This window comes from Gossypium hirsutum, chromosome A02 (assembly GCF_007990345.1).
Source record: "Gossypium hirsutum isolate 1008001.06 chromosome A02, Gossypium_hirsutum_v2.1, whole genome shotgun sequence".
NCBI classification, from domain to species: Eukaryota; Viridiplantae; Streptophyta; class Magnoliopsida; order Malvales; family Malvaceae; genus Gossypium; species Gossypium hirsutum.
The window spans coordinates 33,270,990-33,284,082 of NC_053425.1; the positions used below are offsets into that span (position 1 = coordinate 33,270,990).

Here is a 13,093-nt window from a genome sequence, read left to right on the forward strand (position 1 = left end):
ACTAGTTTATCCAATGAAAAATCCGTACGCACGGGGACAAAGTGAGCCGACTTAGTCAGTCTATCAACAACAACCCAAATCGCATCCTTCTTACTTGCTGACAATGGCAGTCCGAACACAAAGTCCATTGTGACTCGATCCCATTTCCACTCGGGTATCATGACCGGCTGAAGTAATCCTGAAGGCACTTGATGTTCCGCTTTCACTTGTTGACATATTAAACATCTCAAAACAAAGTCGGAGATGTCTCGTTTCATACCATGCCACCAAAACCAACATTTCAAATCGTTGTACATTTTCGTACTCCCCGGGTGAATTGACATTCGGCTACAATGGGCTTCGTTCAGAATCATCGAAATGAGTTCTGAATTCCTTGGAACACACAAACGACTTCTGAACCTCAAACAATCATCATCAATTTGAAACTCCGATTCCTTGTTCGGAGCACACTCAGCCCGTTTTGCAACCAATTCATCATCAACTTTCTGGGCTTCACGAATTTGATGAATCAATAATGGTTTGGCTTTTAATTCAGCTATTAACACATTGTCGAGTAGAACAGACAAGTGCACATTCATCGCTCGTAAAGCAAACAATGATTTCCGGCTTAAGGCGTCCGCAACCACATTAGCCTTTCCCGGGTGGTAATCAATGACAAGCTCGTAATCTTTCAACAACTCAAGCCAACGTCTTTGTCGCAGATTTAAGTCTCTTTGAGTCATCAAATATTTGAGACTTTTGTGATCCGAAAATACATGGCACTTTTCACCAAATAAGTAATGTCGCCATATTTTTAAAGCAAATACGATGGCAGCTAGTTCGAGATCATGGGTCGGATAATTTCTCTCGTGTGGCTTCAATTGTCTCGACGCATAGGCCACAACTCGACCTTCTTGCATCAATACGCAACCCAACCCAAGTAGGGATGCGTCACTATAAATGACAAACTCTTTGCCTGATTCGGGTTGCACTAAATTGGAGCTTCAGTCAAATGAGTTTTCAGTTGATCGAAACTTTTCTGACATTTCTCCGTCCATTCGAACTTAACATCCTTTTGAAGTAGCTTCGTCATTAGTGTGGCTATCATCGAGAAACCTTTGACAAATCGTCGGTAATAACCGGCGAGCCCCAAAAAGCTTCTAACTTCGGTAATATTTCTTGGAGGCTTCCAGTTAAGTATGGCTGAAATTTTGCTCGGGTCAACTCGAATACCCGATGCGGATACCACATGACCCAAGAAGCTAACCTCTCTTAACCAGAACTCACACTTACTGAACTTAGCATATAACTGCTTATCCCGCAAAATTTGCAACACTAGTCTCAGGTGCTCAGCATGTTCGGTCTCATCTCTTGAATAGACCAAGATGTCATCAATGAACACAACTACGAACCGATCCAAATATGGTCTGAAGATCCAATTCATCAAATCCATAAATACCGCAGGGGCATTAGTGAGCCCAAACGGCATCACTAAGAACTCGTAGTGACCATATCTCGTCCTGAAGGCAGTTTTGGGTATGTCCGATTCTCGAATTCGCAACTGATAATAGCCCGATCTCAAATCTATTTTTGAGAACATTGAGGCTCCCTTCAGTTGGTCGAACAAATCATCGATACGCGGTAACGGATATTTGTTCTTTATCGTCACTTTATTCAGTTGACGATAGTCAATGCACAACCTCATGGTTCCGTCCTTCTTTTTCACGAACAATACTGGTGCACCCCAAGGTGAGAAACTTGGTCGAGCAAAACCTCTATCCGTCAATTCTTGCAACTGAGCTTTCAACTCTTTTAACTCGGTTGGTGCCATATGATACGGAGCTATCGAAATCGGCGTAGTCCCAGGTACAAGCTCAATACCAAACTCTATCTCCCGAACAGGTGGTAAACCCGGTAATTCTTCAGGAAAAACATCCGGGTATTCACAAATCACCGGCACAGATTCGGGTTTCTTTTCTAATTCTTTGTCATCAAGTACATACGCAAGGTATGCTTCGCACCCTTTTTTTTACATATTTCTGGGCCAACATTGCTGATATTACAGCTGGCATCCCCTCCAAGTCTGTAGACTCAACTCGGATTACTTCGTTATTTGCGCACCTCAAATCAATAGTCTTGCTTTTGCAATTCACAACCGCATCATGCGCGGTCAACCAATCCAAACCAAGAATAACATCAAATTCATCAAACGACAAAAGCATCAAGTCCGCCGGAAAACAGGAACCTCGAATTTCTAGGGGACATTTTTTACACACTTTGTCGACAAGCACGTAACGACCCAAGGGATTTGACACCCGAATTACGAACTCAGTAGACTCAATAGGTAAAGTCTTACTGGATGCTAAGGTTTCACATATGTAAGAATGAGTAGAACCGGGGTCAATCAAAGCAATTACATTAGTATCAAAGAGAGTAAAAGTACCGGTAATAACATTAGGAGAAGAAGCATCCTCGCGGGCACGTATAGCATAAGCTCTAGCAGGCGCACGAGCCTCGGATCTGGTCGTAGCATCTCTAGATCCTCTCTGACCACCACTAGCATTGCCCGTATTTCCAGATGGTCTACCTCGAGCAGTGGTAGCACCCGATTTCCCACTCTGATTTACATTCTGTTCAGACAACCTCGGGCAATCTTTAATGAAGTGGTCAACTGATCCGCACTTGTAACAGGAGCGGTCAGGGAATCTACAACTCCCTGAATGACATTTACCGCAATATCGACATTTCGTTCTGTCTCGATGTTCATTCCCAACACTGGCGACCGAAGTGCCTCGTGTACCCACAGGGGGTCGATCACGATCTCGTCTAAAAAGGCCCGAAGTGCCTCTCGACCAGCCCACATCATCTCGAAATTTCTTCGATGCCTGTTGAAGAGACTTTTCCGAAGATCTTTTACGAAACTCTCCAGTTCCCACATCAACTTTTTGTTTTTCTTTTCTAAGCTCTTCGGCTTTACAAGCTCGCTCGACAAGTACTACGAACTCTCGTATTTCAAGAACGCCAACGAACATTTTTATATCTTCATTCAGCCCATCCTCGAAGCGTTTACACATGATAGCCTCGGACAAAACACATTCCCGAGCGTATTTGCTAAGTCTAACAAATTTTCGCTCGTAATCAGTAACCGACATGGAACCTTGCTTAAGCTCAAGAAATTCCTTCTGTTTTTGATCAACAAATCTCTGACTGATATACTTTTTCTGAAACTCAGTTTGGAAAAACTCCCAAGTTACTTGCTCTCGGGGCACAACAGAAGTCAGAGTACTCCACCAATAGTAGGCAGAATCACGTAGCAAGGAGATAGTACACTTTAAGCATTCATCGGGTGTACAAGATAGCTCATCGAGTACCCGGATAGTGTTGTCCAACCAAAATTCAGCTTGTTCGGCATCGTCGCTATCCGTAGCTTTAAATTCAGTAGCCCCATGTTTTCGGATTCTGTCAACTGGGGGCTTATTTGACCTTATTTGGTCAGTTACCAGAGGTATTGTAGGTGCGGGGGTGGTATTTGTCGGGAATGGAGGTTGTGGAACAGCCGTATTAGTTCGAATGTATTGGTTGAACCAATCATTCATCACGCTATAGAAAGCTTGTCTAGCTTCATCGTTCGGGTTACTAGCATTAGGTTGAGAGTCCGCCGGCGCTGTCCCTTGTGCGGGAGCAGGCGCTACACTCTCAAGATCATCAGCTACCACTCGGTCGGGATCGGGATCCATTACTATAAATAAACACATTTGCAATGTCAGAAATCACCACACTATCAAATAATCACATAAAATGGCATGTATAGCTAGACCCAACGCATTACGGTAGTCCTAGAATCGACTAAACCTGGCTCTGATACCAATCAAATGTAACACCCCGAACCCGAGACCATCACCGGAGTCGAACACGAGGTGTTAACAAACTTTAAAAATTTTCCAGACACTGCCAATCTGCGTAATAGTCACTTTAAAAATCATATCTTGAGTTCAGAAACTCGGAATCCAGTTCCGTAAATTTTCCCTGAAACTAGACTCATATGCCAATCTACATATTTTTTTCTAGAATTTTTCCTCGGGCCAATTAGTACAATTTATTAGTCAAAATCTCCTATGTTAAAGGGATCGACTACCCTGACCTTTGAGCATTACGACTTGGATATCTCCCTGTACAGGGATTCAATACTGATGCCGTTTGTTTCTATAGAAACTAGACTCAGAGAGGAATCTATACATATATGGCTTGACTCCTAATTGTCTCTGGTTAATTTATAATGAATTTCCAAAGTCGGAACAAGAAATCCAGAAACCGTTCTGGCCCTGTCTCACAAGAACCTGAATATCTCTTAACATACTGTCCGTATGATTGTTTCGTTACTTTCCAATGAAAATAGATTCACCAAGGTTCGTTTACATAATTTATTCACTATTTAATTTCATTCCTACTATTTTTAGTGAATTTCCAAATCTACATCACTGCTGCTGTCAGCATCTACCTTTAAGGTAGACTTTACCTATTTCATAGTTTCCATGATTCAACTAGCCCTTTTTGCATAAGTAGCACAATTTATGATAGTGATTAACCATTCCCATGGCCAATCCTTGTCAAGCCTATCCACACCTCTCAATAACCATATCCATACAAAATGATTATAACATTACACTCAAACATATATAAGCCATTTTCGCATGGCTATCCAAAATTATACAAGTCCAAAGGGTCCATGACCCACAACAAACGGGTAATCCTATACATGCCATTTCGAAGTTCAACCAAAATTGTACCAAAAGGGGGGCTTTGATAGTGTGGGCGACTTCGACTTCAAAATCCCGAGTCCGATAGCTGGAGAACCAAATCTATAAAACAGAGGAGCAATGAAACGGAGTAAGCAATTTATGCTTAGTAAGTTTTGAGCAAGGAATTCCAGCACAACAAAAGTATAGCATTCATATAGCTAAACGGATAATTTCATATGCACAAATTTTCAATATCATACTTGCTTCACATTACCAACCCTTATGTACATACACAAAAGATCAACTTAGCCAAAGGCCGGTAGCTCGTTTATCAACTGAGCAAATACTTATTTGTAAGGGCTCAACTAAATTCAAGCACATACGAAACATACCTCAATGTTGGGATGTTTCTAGAGCATCAACTGAAATTTTTACAGCAAGATCATCCATTCCCAAATCACGTACCTTCGGAATTTAACCGGATATAGCTCCTCGTTCAAATGCCTTCGGGACATAGCCCGGTTATAGTAACTCGCACAAATGCCTTCGGGACTTAACCCGGATTTAGTAACTCGCACAAATGCCTTCGGGACTTAACCCAAATTTAGTAACTCGCACAAATGCCTTCGGATCTTAGTCCGGATTTAGTAACTCGCACAAATGCCTTCGGATCTTAGTCCGGATATGGTCACTTAGCACAAAGCCTTCGGGACTTAGCCCGGACATCATTCAAATAACCATGCACATTTAACAATCAATCATGGCCCATTCGTATTTCATTTTCGTTAGCAAAACTCAAACACAAGACACTTATCATTCTTGTAATTTCGGCTCAATAGCCACACACACAAAGAGCATGATTTTGATTTGCTTAAAACATGATCTAATCAAATCTTAATTTAAGCTCTCTTACTCAAGAACTTACCTCGGGTGTTGTCGAACGATTCCGATAGCTATTTGACCACTTTATCCTTCCCTTTATCGGATTTAGTTCCCCTTTGCTCTTGAGCTTAATTAAACAAATAAATTGATTTAATCATTTGAGCATTGAAAAGAGGAACACAAGGCACTTAGCCCATATTTATACATTAGACATTAAAGTCACATATGTACGGAATCATGAATCAAACTCAACATTTTAGCTAATTTTCCCCCTTGGCCGAATATGCATGTCTATTTTGGGGCCGATTTCAACACTTAATACATTCTACAAGTATGGTCACTTGTATTGACTAAACACCCTTTTGTTTCAAGTTCAAAACTTGGCTAATACACACATATATACACTAGTAAAGCATCCTCTCCCTTTCCATCAATTTAACACATGCATTACTCATTAATATACAAAAATTATATTCGGCCTTAGCACACAACTTGCTAGCCGATTCTTCTCCATTTAGCAACCAATGCACATATGTGCTCACTCAAAAATGCTAAAAAGAAGATTCAAGAATCATCAATCCACCATCACATGCATCATTACAAAGCTTTACACTTAGCATGCAAATGACATCAACACAAATCCACCTTAGCCGAAACTTAACTCATCTTCATGCCTCATCACCACAACATCAAACATCAACCAAGAATGATGCATCCATGGCCGAGTGTCATTTCCATCACATAGCAAGATTTAGACCATGGGCTAGGTAGAACTCAAGCTAACAACTAAAATATGCATGCATCTCATGGAACATCACCAAACATACCTTAGCCTAGTCACATGCATGGCCGAACCTCTTCAACCTTTCTTCTTCCTTCCTCCTTAAAATTTTCGGCCAAATGAAGATGAAAAAGGATGAACAAAATTTTCTCCTTTCTTTTCTTTAACTCACGGCAATGGGGGGGAAACAACTACACACATTTTTTTTTGTATTCATCATACTCCTTTTCATTATTTTATGCCCATGCTCCTTATTTTATTTCTCCTAACATACCTCACTAACATAACATGTTTGTGACATGTTTCCACTCATGATGCACTAACACAACATGTCTATGACATGTCTTGCCCATCACACTTGGTCTACCATGCTTGTCATGGCCGGCCATTACTCATTAGGGGGAGGAATTTGACATGCAAGTCCCCCCTTTTTTCCACATACACTAATAGGTCCTTACGCATTGACCTATCACATTTTAAAATTTTCTCACATAAGTCCTATTGACTAAATTCACATGCAATCGACTAAATCGAAGCTTGAAATTTTCACACATTCATAATTACATATTCTAGACAATAAATATCACATTCAAACATTTTGGTGACTCGGTTTAGCGGTCCCGAAACCACTTCCCGACTACGGTCAATTTTGGGCTGTCACATATGTATTAATTTTTTTAAAAAAAACACAAATCAAATAACATAGGCTAACTGTCAAAAATAAAACATAGCTAAGCAATTTATTCAAATCAAATCTCAAGAAAAATAGGGATCAAATTAATTTAGGAGATTTCAACAATAATGGGTTATGGGTTAATGTTGAAGGTAAATCAATGGATGGCTTATTTGGCTCAAGGGGCTTTACTAAGGGTTAATTATGAAGGTAGGCTTTTATGGAGTGAGTGGGTTAAACCTAAGTGCCTTTATCATCTTGACATATCAAATGAAAGGTGTGGTCTTGACATGTATAATCAAGCAAGTTCTAGAATAATAGATCAATATTAACGCACTCAAAGCAACAATAAAAGTGAGCATGAAAGAAATAATATATGCTCTAAAGGCTCAAGATCTCACAAAAATTATGGCTTTTTTATGTTAATCTTTTGAATTTCGACTCAAGATAACATCTAAACTTGGGGAAACAACCTAGAAATTTTTATAATTCTCAAAAATCAACTTATCATGCTTTGATTCTCTAATTCCTTAATGTTTAAACAATCAATGCATAAATGCCTATGTTTTAATCCAAAACATATCATTAAAAGTCAAAAATTAGTCAAAATTCATTCTAATAATGATATGAGAAGATCACATGAAAACAAGACAAAATTCAAGGATTTTTTTGATAATGATATAAATGACCCCCCACACTTAAGATGTACATTGTCCTCAATGTACAAAGATTTATAATAGTAATATAAAGATAATATCGAAAGAGAGGGAGAAAAGTGAAACTGACCTGAATGTTGAATGGAATCCTTGAATTGGAGGTATAGAGAATAATCAGCCAGGGCAATGATAAGATTGGAGAAGGATACAACCACAGTGTCCAGCGAAGAGGTTATCGTGGTGGTCGGGTAGGACATGGTAGTTGTGGAGACCCTTTTCAGTGGAGTTTCAAGTTCCTAAGTAATGGTGAGCTTTGGAGCTCTTTATAACTGTGATAAAATCAAGAACTCTTTAGGAAATATAAAAAAGCATAATTACTCGTAATGAAATAGCCGAAACTATAAATTGTTCAATAAAAAATTATAAAACCTAAAAATGAAATAGTATTAAAGGAAAATAAAATAAAAAGTACTTTAAGAAGATAAATAAATATAAAAGTGAAAATAATAAATAATAAATAAAAAGTCTTTAAACATCGTCATCGCCGGATGGTTCGCGAGGTGGTGGTGGTGATGAGATGTGAAGGTGCGGACAAATCTGATGTAGAGTAGCATCAATGTGATCAAAGCACTGAAAACACTACTGCTCAACTCGAGTAAGGCGCTCAGAGATGTCAGAGTATGAAGCCGTTGCATGAACTGAACGATGGATGGGTGGTGGCTGAGACGGTGGGTTCTCATGACGTGTAGGGACATCATCAGTAATGTCCTCTGGGTCCTCCTCCTCGGCGGACTGGACCAGGCGGTACTGGGGAGGGTCAACTCCACGTCGTCACTCAATCATCCTCATATGTAGCATACTCGAGATGCCCTGTGGGGACATCTAACCAATGAGGGTAAGGGAAGATGCTTGTACTGCCGTGTTAAGGAGGCCTAAATACTGTGCCAGGTGAGTCACATAAGGGCCGTTGGATATGACTCCCTTCCTATGCCGCTCCGTCTGATGGCGAATGCCTAGGGTAATGAAATAGGCAAGGTTGAAGACATGCCCAATCGCCATACTCCGTAAAAGGTAGGCGTCGTGAGTGTTGACGACGCTGGTGTTCTCTCGCCACCCTGTCAGAGTGTGGCCCAAGATGGCATGTAAGTACCTCAGGGATGGGGCGAGGGCCGATGCCTTAGAGCGGCTAGGGTCATAGGTGGCCAAGTCAAGGACTAAAGCACTCCATCACTTCGAAGGAGAATATTGGATATGGCGATGGAGGGTGTCGAGTTCGTTGTCATCTATGAGCTCCTCCGTATACAGCCCTAGTGCAATTCCGAACTCAGGTACGCTCAACTGGCGCACTAAACCGTCAAGACGGAACTGGACCATTCCAGGCTCATTGAACTGTGTCATGATGACTTGAAGGTGGAAGGTTAAGCAGAGTTCGAGTGTGAGCTCGAGGTACATCGACTCGATGATCTCGAAAAAGAGGCCCTATGGGTCAATAGTCAGAAGGGCTTGGATCGCGTCAGCCAGTTAGATTTTTTCAAGTGCTGCCCAATCAATGCAGCTACCCACACTTAGGGGTCGGGCCCATAGTACTTGAAAAAGTTCCTCCTATGATCTTGAGGGAAACTAGAGGAATGGATGCCTGATTTTCGCGGTAGGACCCAACGATGATGCTGCTCCTTTCCTCTTCTTTGAGGTGGTGACGGTAGTTTTCTTGCTACGTGGATTTGACATGGTATCTGCAATGGTAAGACGAAGTTATAGAAATACCCCTAAGAATAGCATGGAAAGGTATGTAAGCATGTTAAAATTAAAGAAGAATACTTCATGAGAATCATAGGTAAAAGGGAAGATGTACAGAAAAGTAACCAAATCCTAATGGAAAGATGTATCAAGTCATTAGTAACAATAAGAACATGAGAATGGTGTTAAATGGAACACCTAGTGAATGAATGCATGTGGGATTGATAATATGCAATATGGTGTGGGTAAGCACGAAATCCATGGAATCAAGAGAAAAATGGATGAATGTAGCAAAATTTATCGACTAAAATGGCAAATTTCTAACAAAGAGAATAAGCATTACTATCATTAGAACCATGAATATTAAGCAAAATAGTCAAATAACACAATAAAAAATCATAAAATTAGTAAAAGAATTGAAGAGAATAGAGAGAAAACAGTGAACAAACGCAATACATTGGTAGAGGGAGGAGCTTAGGTCGTCGATGGTGGTGCTGTGGTCGGCACAAGAGCGTGGCAGGGAGGGTGTGTAAAAGGATTTCGGCGACTAGGGTTTGATATTTGGGGAAATGGATGATGAATAGTGGGGGGTTTATATAGATTTTGGGGCACACGGCCATGGGACACGCCCATGTGTCCTAATTTTAGCCTGTGTGTATTGTGACTTTTAAATTTGGGTGCATCTAAAATTCGGCCCACGCCTGTGTTCTTTGGGCGTGTTAATGCACACGGCCGTGTCGCACGGTCATGTTCTGCTTCGTTTGCTTCTCCCACGTCCGTGTATGTATGTCCATGCCCATGTTGTTTTGTCAGTCTTGACCACGGGTAGAGAGCACGAGTGTGTCATACGCCCGTGTTGTTTTCTCAGTTTCAACCATGGCCTCTAGACACGGGCGTGTGGCACGCCTGTGTTGTTTTGACAAATTCACCCACGACCATGTCACACGGCCGTGGCAACTTATCGACTTTCGTGTTAGGAAAAAATTTTGCACTATTTTCACACGGCCGTATCGCACAGCCGTGTTGCCTTCCGTGGTATGGGCACGGCCTAAGGCACGACTGTGTGCTTCGCCGTGTGGTTCTGGAAAACCTGTGTTCAGTGACTTAGTTAGTGAATTAAATGTTAAAAACTAAAATTTAAAGATGTTGACACTGTTAGTACTCGGGTTGCCTTCCGAGAAGCGCTTATTTATAGTCTAAGCTCGACTTACCTCTCTGTTGCGTGGTCATGGTGGTGCGAGGAGTTTACACTCCTCATCCCTGCTATCAATTTTATCAAAATAAGGTTTTAGACGAGTACTATTTACCTTAAACGTACCGAATTTGGGATGAATTACCTTGACTGTGCCGTATGGAAAAATGCTAAGTATCGTAAGAGGGATTTCTCCATTAGATTCAGGGGTGGCAATCTGAGGGTCTACTGCATCTAATAGTACTTTGTCTCCAACCTTAAGTTGATTTGGTGAAATATTGAGCTCGTCATGGCGTAGTTTTGGTTTATCGCATGATCTTGGTTTCTATGTCCGCCATTCATCTAGTTCCTCGACCTGTAGCCTTCGTTCTTCATAGATGGGTCCTTTGTCGTTACTCGAACATGGCTTAGGTGTGTTCTTTGAATGTGTTTCCTGCAAAGAAGGTTTCACCACATGATCAGTATTAGTAGTACGATTTATACAATCATCCTGATATTTGATGTGTTACTTGAATTACGAGTTTGAAGAGTGATTGTTTCCTCACCTACACGAAGTGTGAGTTCACCTGTACCAACATCAATTATAGTTCTAGCAATTGCTAAAAAGGGCCTTCCTAAAATTAAAGGCACGTCACCATCCTTTTCTATGTCTAGATCAACAAAATCAACTAGGAATATGAATTTGTGAATTTTAACGAGTACATCTTCAATAATACCCGTAGGAAATCTGATTGTTTTGTCTGCTAACTGAATGCTCATCCTAGTTTGTTTGGGTTTCCCAAGACCTAGTTGTTTATACATTTTATAAGGCATGACGTTGATACTAGCCCCTAAATCAGCCAAAGCATTATTAACATCTAAGCTACCAATTATTAAAACTCCCTGGATCTTTTAATTTGTTGGCCAGCTTATTCTGTAGTATGGTTGAACAAACTGAATTTGACTCCACATGCGACTCCTCATCCAACTTCCGCTTATTTGTTAAAAGCTCATTTAAGAATTTGACTACATTTGGCATTTGCGAAAGAGCTTCAATAAATGGTAAGTTAATATGTAACTTTTTTAATAATTTAAGGAATTTACCAAATTATTCATCTATGCGGTCTTTCCTTGTCGCATTGAGGTATGTCACACGAGGTTTGTACTTTTTACTTATCGGTGTTTGTTCACTGTGGTCTACCTCACCTTTGCTTTTAATTACCACAATTCCTTGCCTTGTTTCTGGTTCAGGTTCGACTAACCTTTCCTCATCGTGAATGGTAATTGCATTGAGTTGTTCCCTTGGGTTAGATTCAGTGTTACTCGGCAGGCTACCTTATGGTCGTTCAGAAATCAATTTGGCAAGTTGGCCTATCTGAGTTTTGAGCCCTTGGATCAACGATTGTTGATTCTTAAGTGTTGTTTCGGTATTCTAAAAGCGAGTTTCCGACACTGAGATAAACTTTGTTAGCATCTCCTCAAGGTTCTCAAGGTTCAGCTTCTTTTCCTATTGGTAAGGTGGTTGTTGAGAACCCAGAAGGTGTTGTGGCCTTTGATTTCCTTGACCGCCCCACGAGAAATTGGGATGGTTCCTCCATCCAGCATTATAATTATTACTATATGGGTTATTTTGAGGTTTAGAGTTATTGTTACCCATATATTGGACTTGTTCCTCCTCGATGCTAGGGTCGAAGGGTTGATATTTTGTGTATGCTCCTCCTCCATTTGAATCGACCTCAAAAATGGATATACCTGAGTAGAACCACAAAAACTGTCAATCTTTTTATTTAAGAGTTCTACCTGGTTAGATAGCATAGTAACCGCATCGAGGTTGAAAACACCGGCTGCTTTCGTCGGCTTTGTCCTCATAACTTGCCACTGATAGTTATTCAGTGACATCTCTTCAATAAATTCGTAAGCAACTTCAGGTGTTTTGTTATTCAAAGTTCCACCGACGGCTGCGTCGATGTGTTGCCTCGTTAAGAGGTTCACACCGCTGTAAAACATCTGAACCTGTAGCCAAAGTCGTAACCATGGTGAGGGCACCTTCTAAAAAGATCCTTGTATCTCTCCCATGCATCATAGAGTGTTTCTAGATCCATCTGCACAAAAGAAGAGATATCATTCCTCAACTTAGCCGTTTTAGCCAGCGAAAAATATTTAAGTAAAAACTTTTCGGTCATTTGTTCCCAAGTAGTGATTGACCCTCGTGGTAATGAGTTCAACCAATGTTTAGCTTTGTTCCTCAATGAAAAGGGAAACAACTGAAGGCGAATGGCATCATCAGAAACGCCATTGATTTTAAAAATGTCACAAAACTCCAAAAAAATTGCCAAGTTATTGTTTGGATCCTCATCCTGCAAACCATCAAACTAAACAAACTGTTGTATCATTTGAATTGTGTTTGGTTTCAGTTCAAAATTATTTGCAGCAATAGTAGGTCTAACTATACTTGACTCAGCTCCTGTTAAATTA

At 40.6% G+C, this 13,093-nt stretch overlaps 1 non-coding gene across 1 annotated transcript; it reads left to right on the top strand.

Moving 5' to 3' along the window:
- Nucleotides 1–12,647: 12,647 nt before the first annotated feature.
- Nucleotides 12,648–12,753, top strand: LOC121216802 (small nucleolar RNA R71). Its single transcript, XR_005913021.1, has one exon. It is a non-coding gene; the product is annotated as a small nucleolar RNA R71 (small nucleolar RNA).
- The last annotated feature ends 340 nt before the right edge of the window (nt 12,754–13,093 follow it).